This window comes from Salmo salar, chromosome 09 (assembly GCF_965601325.2).
Source record: "Salmo salar chromosome 09, fSalSal1, whole genome shotgun sequence".
Lineage (NCBI taxonomy): Eukaryota > Metazoa > Chordata > Actinopteri > Salmoniformes > Salmonidae > Salmo > Salmo salar.
This window is the reverse complement of record NC_138299.1, coordinates 63,392,341-63,403,555: the sequence shown is the minus strand read 5'-3', so window position 1 is coordinate 63,403,555 and position 11,215 is coordinate 63,392,341.

Here is an 11,215-nt window from a genome sequence, read left to right as displayed (position 1 = left end):
TGTTTTATTTTTATTTAACCTGGTGTTCTTTTGTTGTTGTTTTTTTTATACATTAATCAGAATGTGAGTCACGTGTTAAAAGGGGGGATTACCAGTCCCCTAAGGCTTTTTGGTTAAATATGCACATTTATTTTGTTCACATGCCTGACTGTAAAAGGAAGAAATACATGTTGGTAATGGTTGGTTGGAATATACACATTGAGTGGTATATAGAAGTGTATAAAATGATACAGTTGAAGTCGGAAGTTTACATATTATTCAAATACATTTGAACTCAGTTGTTCACAATTCCTGACATTTAATCCTGGTAAAAAAATTCCCCGTTTTAGGTCAGTTAGGATCACCACTTTATTTTAAGAATGTGAAATGTCAGAATTATAGTAGAGAGAATGATTTATTTCAGCTTTTATTTCTTTCCTCGCATTCTCAGTCGGTCAGAAGTTTACATACACTTAATTACTATTTGGTAGCATTGCCTTTAAATTGTTTGACTTGGGTCAAAGGTTTTGGGTAGCCTTCGGCAATGTTCCCAACATTAAATTGGGTGGATTTTGGCCCATTCCTCCTGACAGAGCTGGTGTAACTGAGTCAGGTTTGTAGGCCTCCTTGCTCTTCCCTGTGGCTCAGTTGGTAGAGCATGGTGTGTGCAATGCCAGGGTTGTGGGTTCGATTCCCATGGGGGGCCAGTACAAAAAAGAAGGGGAAAAAATGCATGAAATGTATGCATTCGCTACTGTAAGTTGCTCTGGATAAGAGCGTCTGCTAAAATGTAAATGTAATGCTCGCACATGCTGTTTCAGGTCTGCCCCCAAATTTTCTATAGGATTGAGGTCAGGGTATTGTGATGGCCACTCCAATACCTTGACTTTGTTGTCCTTGTGCTATTTTGCCACAACTTTGGAAGTATGCTTGTGTTCATTGCCCATTTGGAAGACCCATTTGTGACCAAGTTTTAACTTATTGACTGATGTCTTGAGATGTTGCTTTAATATATCCACATAATTTTCCTGCCTCATGATGCCATCTATTTTGTGAAGTGCACCAGTCCCTCCTGCAGCAAAGCACCCCCACAACATGATGCTGCCACCCCTGTGCTTCACGGTTGGGATGGTGTTCTTCGGCTTGCAAACCTCCCCCTTTTTCCTCCAAACATAACGATGGTCATTATGGCCAAACAGTTCTATTTTTGTTTCATCAGACCAGAGGACATTTCTCCAAAAAGTCTGATCTTTGTCCCCATGTGCAGTTGCAAACCATAGTCTGGCATTTTTATGGCTGTTTTGGAGCAGTGGCTTCTTCCTTGCTGAGCGGCCTTTCAGGTTATGTCGATATAGGACTCGTTTTACTGTGGATATAGATACTTGTGTACCAGTTTCCTCCAGCATCTTCACAAGGTCCTTTGCTGTTGTTCTGGGATTGATTTGCACTTTTCGCACCAAAGTACGTTCATCTCTAGGAGACAGAATGGGTCTCCTTCCTGAGCGGTATGACGGCTGCGCGGTCCCATGGTGTTTATACTTGCGTACTATTTATACAGATGAACGTGGTACCTTCAGGCATTTGGAAATTGCTCCCAAGGATGAACCAGACTTGTGGAGATCTACAATTTTTTTACCTATGTGTTGTTATTCTCTTTGACATGTCTTATACATTTGTATGAAGAATATTGGTTGAAGTAATACTTTTTCATACAGTGAATGGTTTGCCTGGATTTCCTGAATCAGAAATTGCCCCAAAATAAACCGTTGTTCTGGTATGTCCTCTCTCGAGGTTATGGCAAAGGTGACTAAATGCATGGAAGGGATTATTCGACCGAGAACAGTGTGATCCTCAACCACCACTCACCGGCTGAAGTAATGGCGACAATGGCGTTCACTATGGCCCTGTCCTTCACCACTTCTACATGAGTCCTGAGACCGTCCACGTGGAGTGAGCATGGAGAGAGATTAGTTCTAAACTTCTCTCATGTTGCTGGTATACTGGTCGGCAAATAGAGAAGACACATAATGGGTGATAAAGGTGGTGGCGGCTCAGGTGAGACATGAGTCTGTCTGGGAAAATCCGATTTTTCCTCATACATTGAAAATCGGGACATTATCATGGGCCATCCACTTTGAACATGTGTGCCATTGGGAAGAGGAACTGTAAAGCTATCTGAAGAAGACGACGAAGAGACGCCAGAAGAATGAGTGCCGTGCCCGTAATTGATTTAGACTTGTCCAAAATTGTTTATTTGGGATATCAAGTTGATTGTGGAGGCCTACACATTGAGCAATTTATAGTAATTTAGACTAAGAATGCATTGAAATACTGATCTGTAATTATGACCGTGATGAAAAAAGTTAATACTAGAAGTATAAAGTAAATATACATTCTTCTAGTGTCGGTGTATGCTAAGTTGAGGGTTTTAACTTGGAGTGATAGAACTAACATGAATCACTAAGCAATGTCGTTCGAAATTTGGGTTGGATCATTTATCAATAGGTCTAATTATGATTTGGGAAGGCGAGGCTTCTAGAGACAGAGTGAGGGGAGCCACTAGATGGTAGCTTTGTCACGTTTGTTGTACGAAGGAGACCAAAGCACAGCGTGTGTACTGTTCCACATTTTATTTAAACTGTGAAACTATGCAAGACATACAAATAAACTCATAAACAAGACAACAAACCGTAACGAAGAGGTGCAACATACACTTACTCAAAATAATCTCCCACAAAACCTTGTGGGAAAAACAACAACTTAAATATGATCCCCAATTAGAGACAACGATGACCAGCTGCCTCTAATTGGCGATCATCCCAAAAAACAACATAGAAATACAAAAACTAGAACTCCACATAGAAATACATAAACTAGACAAAACCCCCAACATAGAAAAAATAAACTAGAACCAACATAGACATAAATAAACTAGACAAAACCCCCTGTCACGCCCTGACCTACTCTACCATAGAAAATAAAAGTTTTCTATGGTCAGGACGTGACAAGCTTGATGTAAGGGGTGCGTAACCGGTGGCAGGGAAGTCACACGCAGGAGAGCAGAACTTGGTAATAGCCGGAGCAGTTTAATAGCAAAACCAACGGCATAAAAATAACAAGATATGGGTACAAAAACCAGTCGCGCACCAATCAAATGTGCACAAGCACTTACAATAAACAATCCCACATAAAGACATCGTGGGAACAGAGGGTTAAATACACAACAAATGGAAAATGAAAAGTGGATCGGCGATGGCTAGAAGACCGGCGACGCCGACCGCCGAGTGCCGCCCGAACAAGGAGAGGACCCGACTTCGGCGGAAGTTGTGACACTTGCCCCAATATCATTCTTATCAAGGTTGGTAAGTGTTATAACATGTGTCCTCTCTTCCCTGTGAAAGTCAATATGGTTTTTGTTAGGTAGACCATGAAAGTGATCATTGTTCCAGATGAGGGATTGTTGGAAACTGGGGCTGAGGGATTGTTGGAAACACATTTTTTGTAACTGACTTGAGCAAGTGTTTTAGTATGTTTATAACTATATAAGTAGGGAGCAATGAATGTGTTATGGGTTAGATGGAATTATTTATGTGTAAATGTATTTGCAGAGAAGGTGGTAATCGTAGAAAGAGTCCTGAGCGTAATGGGCCTCCCGCGTGGCGCAGTGGTCTGGTGCCACTAAAGATTCTAGGTTCGAGTCCAGGCTCTGTCACGACCGGGAGACCCATGGGGCAGTGCACAATTGGTGCACAATTGTCCCAGCGTTGTCCGGGTTAGGGGAGTGTTTGGCCGGCAGGCATGTCCTTGTCTCATCGCGCACTAGCGACTCCTGTGGCGGGCCGGGCGCAGTGCATGCTGACACGTCACCAGGTGCATGGTGTTTCCTCCTACACATTGGTGCGGCTGGCTTCCGGGTTAAGTGGGCGTTGTGTCAAGAAGCAGTGCGGCTTGGTTGGGTTGTGTTTCGGGGGACGCACGGCTCTCGACCTTCGCCTCTCCCGAGTCCGTACGGGAGTTGCAGCGATGAGACAAGACTGTAACTACCAGTTGGATACCATGAAATTGGGCCCCCCCCCCCAGCATTGTTGTTATTGTTTCTGTTGCCAAACTGAGGAGACTTCACGCAGCATTGTGAAAAAAATAGATAATAATTGCAGTAAATATTGTGCTCTTCGCGTGTGCAATGATGTCTGAGGGGAAGAAATGATGTTCGTTGTTTGCAGCAACTTATTTGTTCGCAAACGGATGTGGCGGTTTCACTATTAGGGATTCAGGCTTTAAAGTCCCTCTGTACGTCGATTCTGTATCTCAGTAAGATGAAGGAGACCTCATTAACCCGGTGTGTTATAACAATGGTTTCAGTGTGATAATGAAAGTAATATTTCAGTATTGATACGTCTGGCATCACACAAATTAGGAAAAACATTTGGGCAGAATCACTATTTTCCCTTCATTTTATTTCTGCCCTTGTGGATTGTAGGCTACACTGCAACATACAGTGCCTTTGGAAAGTATTCAGACCCCTTGACTTTGTAAAGGTCTGGGTGTAGCTGGTGCAGAGGAGTCAGGCTCAGGACAGCAGAGATGAGTAATAAAAGTAACTTAACTCAAAATTACCAAGTACATGTAGAAATTACCAAGCCCACACAAAAGGACCTAAATACATAAAACAAACACGCACAAAAACCATGGGGAAAACAGAGGGTTAAATAATGAACATGTAATTGGGGAATTGAAACCAGGTGTGTAAAACAAAGACAAAACAAATGGAAAATGAAAAGTGGATCGGCGATGGCTAGAAGGCCGGTGACGTCGACCGCTGAACGCCGCCCGAACAAGGAGAGGGACCGACTTCAGCGGAAGTCGTGACAGACTTTTTCCACATTTTGTTGCGTTACAGCCTTATTCTAAAATTGAAATGTTTTTTTTTGTTCATCAATCTACACACAATATCGCATAATGACAAAGCAAAAATAGGTTTTTAGAAATGTTTGCTAATTTATTAAAAATAAATAAATGAAATTTGACATTTACATAAGTATTCAGACCCTTACTCAGTACGTTGTTGAAGCACCTTTTGCAGCAATTACAGCATCGAGTCTTCTTGGGTATGACGCTACAAGCTTGGCACACCTGTATTTGGGGAGTTTCTCCCAATCTTCCCTGCAGATGTTCTCAAGCTCTGTCAGGTTGGATGGGGAGCATTGCTGCACAGCTATTTTCAGGTCTCTCCAAAGATGTTTGATCGGGTTCAAGTCCGGGCTTTGGCTTGGCCACTCAAGGACATTCAGAGACTTGTCCCAAAGCCACCCCTGCGTTGTCTTGGCTGTGTGCTTAGGGTTATTGTCCTGTTGGAAGGTCAACCTTCTGCCTAGTCTGAGGTCCTGAGTGCTCTGGAGCCGGTTTTCATCAAGGATCTTTCTGTACTTTGCTCCATTCATCTTTGCCTTGATCCTGACTAGTCTCCCAGTCCTTGCCACTGAAAACCACCCCCACAGCATGATGTTGCCACCACCATGCTTCACTGTAGGAATGGTGCCAGGTTTCCTCCAGACGTGACACTTGGCATTCAGGCCAAAGAGTTCAATCTTGGTTTCATCAGACCAGACCAGATTGTTTCTCATGGTTCGAGAGTATTTAGGTGCTTTATGGCAAACTCCAAGCTGGCTGTCATGTGCCTTTTACTGAAGAGTGGCTTCTGTCAGGCCACTCTACCATAAAGGCCTGATTGGTTGAGTGCTGCAGAGATAGGACAACTCTTGATCTCTGTCAGAGTGGCCACCGGGCTCTTGGTCATCTCCCTGACCAAGGCCCTTCTCCCCCGATTGCCTAGTTTGGCCGGGCGGCGAGCTCTTGGAAGAGTCTTGGTGGTTCCAAACTTCTTCCATTTAAAAATGATGGAGGCCACTGTATTCTTGGGGACCTTTTTTATACCCTTCCCCAGATCTGTGCCTCGACACAATCCTGTCACGGAGCTCTCTGGACAGTTCCTTCAACCACATTACTTGGTTTTTGCTCTGACATGCACTGCCAACTATTGGACTTTGTATAGACAGGTGTGTGCCTTTCCAAATCATGTCCAATCAATTGAATTTACCACAGGTGGACTCCATTCAAGTTGTAGAAACATCTCAAGGATGATCAATGGAAACAGGATGCACCTGAGCTCAACTTCGAGTCTAATAGTAAAGGGCCTGAATATTTGTTGAAGTTTTTAAAAATACATTTGCAGACATTTCTAAAAACCTGTTGTTGCTTTGTCATTATGGGGTATTGTGTGTAGATTGCTGAGGATTTTTTTGGTCCATTTTAGAATAAGGATGTAACGTAACAAAATATGGAAAAAGTTAAGGCGTCTGAATAATTTCCGAAGGCACTGTACATTACCTGCTCTACTCAACACCGTTCGATTAGGGCCAGTAGCACGTTTGGCAGTTGCAGTCAGAGTTTTCATGATTGAGAGCCCCTCACTGTGTGTTAGATGTGGTGTAACTGGTAAATGGGTAGTGAGAAATGAGTGTTAGTATTAACTTGAAAAAAAAAGACATTATTGACTTTCGGCTAAGGTCTCTCACTCTTTCCCCCCTTTCTTTGAAATTAAAAGCCTGTCTATTTACAGTGAGACCATTTCTGTTTTTCATGAATGGAGAGAATGAGAATTGGGTGCAACTATTGCCTGATACATGTTTATGCGATTGACTTCTTCTCAAGGTCTCTCTCTTTCTTTGCTGTACCTTCATCCCCCTAATCTCTATTTCCAATAACCTTGCCTATGGCATTTGTTACTGTCAGAAAGGTGTCAGGTTTACTGCTTGTGGGCCTTGTTCTATTGTCCACTAACACAGATGCAAACACGTACGCACGACCACACACACAACCTTCCCCCCACCCTTAACCAATTACATAGTAACCAATGACATAGTAACCCTGCACTATGTCAGACCTTGTATGAGCAACAGCTTCCGGAAAACAAAAGCCTTTGCATTAGTGCATGGCTCCAGACTGGCTAGTTGTTATGAAATGTCACCGTCCATCTCTCTTGTAGCCAGGCAGTGCTATAGCCACATCATTTGATGCTCGTGTGACAGGAGGATGTGACAACGGTCTCGGAGGCTACGTCCCCAATGGCACCCTATTCCCTGTATAGTGCATTACGTTTGACCAGGGCCAAAAGTAGTGCACGATAAAGGGGACAGGGGGCCATTTTGGATGCAGTCAGAGCCTCTGATGGCAGCTGTAGATTCTGCCATGTGGGCTGTGTTATTCATGTAAATAGGTTTATTAATGGCTTAGCCTCTGCCTTCTGCTGTCCTGTGTTCCAAGGCTCTGGGAGCAATACTCTATGCTTAGTGGTTATATTATGCTATGATATCAAGGCCATGTTGGTGGTCAGCAAAGCAACACATTGGCTCCGAAGTGACTGTAAGCTAAACATCAGAGTCAATTCCTATTTCAATTTGATAATTTATGGAAGTGAATTGACAATATCTTCACAGACCTTAATTGGCTATTTTCAATTCAGATAGTGAATTTCGATTGGAATTGCCTGGTTATCTACTTGTATATTAAAAATAACATTATTGGCTCTGTGAGCAGAATGGCTAGCATTTAATGTAGTGAATTGTATAGTATTTGTGGTACTGAGCTATACTCTATGATTACTATAGTGAGTTTATGGTGAGTTTAGTAATAAAACTAAGGGGGTTGGGACTGTACATTTCCCTGAAACAGAACACTTGAGTAAGTACATCCGCCCCGACTGATTCAGACAAATACCAGCCAACCCAATTACACATGAGTGGTACTGATGTGGGCACAGGGATGGATAGTTAATCATCATACATAGTCCATGAAGAGAACAGAACCAGAGAGATCCAGCTAATCGTTTCTAGAGACACACACACACGCAAATAAGTTCCCCAGACTTCCATTTGCGTGGGTAATGGTATGTTTACTTTGTTCAGATAATGGTATTCCTGGGTCTGTATGTTCTTTGATTGGTTGGAGTGTGTGTTGTCGAGTTTCATAAATTGGATCCCTCCATCTGGATGAATCCGTGCTGACAGAGAGGGATGGGCAGTCTCAGATGTTTGAAGCCCTGTATATTTGAAACTGTGTGTGTGTTTACTGTATGTGTGTAGCTACCTCATTATAGAGGTAAAGACACATCAAAATATTTAACAAGACTGAAAGATGAGGCGGTTCTGACAAAAATCTCTATGAAATGTTTCAAATTGTTCAATGCAAGAGCTTTAATATCATAATTTAGTAATACCCTAAAATCGAAATGTTCTTGAGAGCATGGCGTTCTACCACTGCACACATACAGGTAACTGACAAAATAAAGGAAACACCAACATAAAGTAACTTAATAGGATGTTGGGCCACTACAAGCCAGAACAGCTTTGATTCTACTAGTGTCTGGAACTCTATTGGAGGGATGCGACACTATTCTTCCATTAGAAATTCCATCGTTTAGTGTTTTGTTGATGGTGGTGGGAAACGCTGTCTCAGCCGTCGCTCCAGAATCTCCCCTAAGTGTTCAATTGGGTTGAGATCTGGTGACTGAGACGGACATGGCATATGGTTTACAACGTTTTCATGCTCATCAAACCATTCACTGACCACTCGTGCCCTGTGGATCGGGGCATTGTCATCCTATCGGGGAATAGCCATGGTAACTACAATAATGGGCAAAATAATGGCCTGCCCAGCATTTTTATACATGACCCTTAGCATTATGGGATGTTTTATTTTCATTTTTACAATTTGTATTATTATTCTGTATTCAATTATTCGGCAGAATAAACAGCATTGGACAAAAAAAATGTCATAACATGCCTGTCATGAGCATCGTAAGGATTGGACCAAGGCGCAGCGGGTAAAGTGCTCATCTTCTTTCTTTATTAAAGAAAACACTTAAACAAAATAACCGACGACGAAAACAGTCCAGTAAGGTGCACAGACTATACTGGAAACAACCACCCACAAAACACAAGAGAAAACAACCCCAACTAAATATGGCCTCCAATTAGAGACAACGACAACCAGCTGCCTCTAATTGGAGGTCATTGCCAAAAACCCAACATAGAAAAGTAGATAAACACATAGAAATAGATAACATAGAACATAAACCAAACGCACAAAACAAACACCCCCTGCCACGCCCTGACCAAACTACAATAACAAATAACTCCTTTTACTGGTCAGGACGTGTTCTTACACTATGATTTTAAACATTCAAAGCAACTGGGAAATGTCCATGACTGGCATTGTTGTCACCTTAGCTTGCCACAGAACTTCTGAGTGATAGGAAGCACAGCAACACCACCAGTCAGCCTACACCACTGTGCAAACACCCATCGTTACAATGACAACTAGCATAGCCATGTCAGAAAATGACTGCTGTCTGAACACACACAAATCCTATTTGGTCACATGGAACTTGCTGTTTGGACAGTCAGTATTCCAAAATGGATTAAAAAAAATACAATTTCAGCATTAAAGTTGCACTATGCAGAAAACGCTTCGCCATTTCCCGGTTGCTAAAACTAATAGTTTGCCTGATTTTCAGTTTGTGTGACAAAATAAGATAGTATAGAGTACAGAACTATTGTACCATCTAAACCACTGTGAAATATATTTTTAATAAGCCAAAAATATTGTTGTTTCAGCTGTTTGAAGCTGGTGTACAAAACTGAAAGTAAAAGAAGCAAAAACAAAACTTAAGAACGGGAAGTATAGAAGTAGCGCACATATAACATATCTACCACTTCTTAGACTTGCTTTCAAATATTAGTGTAGATCTATAACTCACATTTTTATGTGAATTTGGTTGGGTCATCCCAAAAAATGACATATTGCCACTTTAAGGCCTGCAGTGTGAACAAGGCTTATTGTTGACATAGTCCCAAAAGTTTTCAAGATAATGTATGTAACTTTTAAACTACATAAATTATCTACATATGGTGCATTTTGCATCATATGATGCTGGGTTTGGCAAAACATTTTGGGACTATGTCAGCAATGGACTAATGAAACAATTACTAAAATATAGTTTTTGGGTGGAATTCTCCTTTCAGGTCTTCAACACAGTGTATCAGCTATCACAGTGTCATTGGAATTGTTAAGGGACAACAAAGCAGACTTTTGATAGTTCATTTATATATGCTGAGAAGCTACTAAATTTACTAAATAAATCAAGTACAAAGGGTAGAGTTTGTGAGATGTTCAAAAACAAGAGGACATCATCTGCATACAGCGAAATAAAATGTGGGGTGTCATTGATAATAATTGGTTCTATGACATTGAATTGCCATACAGCTTGGCCTAGAGGCTCAAGTGAGAGAATGAAAAGCAACGAAGAAAGAGGATCTCCCGGCCTAGCCGCTCTGGAGATGAACAATTAGTACCGGTCATCACAATTGCGCCAGAGTTGGAGTATAAAACTTTAATCAGATTGATATATTTAGCACCTAAGACCAGATGACCTACAGTAGTACCATCCATAAGTATTGCTATTCTAACCTATCAAAGGCTTTTTCAACATGTAATGATAAGATAGCAGAGGAAGCATTTGAATCTGGAGCAAAATGAATCACATACAATAGTCTTCTTAGATTGTCTGATGCAAGGCGGCCCTTAACAAATCCTGTTTGATCCCCATGTATTAGTTTGCCAAATACTTATTCAGATGGCGTGGTAAAACCTGAAAATATTTTTAATCTGAATTAATAAGCGACATATTACAATAACTAAAACATAACACAGGATTTGTATCCTTTTTCAATAACAGTGAAATGAGAGCTGTGTTTACAGATTTTCTGAAGGAACCCTTTTGAATCGAAGTATTGATCATGTTCATCAGCAGAGGGCCCACCTCTTTTACAGCTTCCCATAATTCATTGAAATGTATGCCAAAATAATGGAAACACTTAAGTAAATGATGGATACAAAGTATAGTCATGGCCAAAATTTTGGAGAATAACACAAATATAAATTTTCACAAAGTCTGCTGCCTCAGTTTGTATGATGGCAATTTGCATATACTCCAGAATGTTATGAAGAGTGATCAGATGAATTGCAATTAATTGCAAAGTCCCTCTTTGCCATGCCAATGAACTGAATCACAAAAAAACATTTCCACTGCATTTCAGCCCTGCCACAAAAGGACCAGCTGACATCATGTCAGTGATTCTCTCATTAAACAGGTGTGAGTGTTGTCGAGGACAAGGCT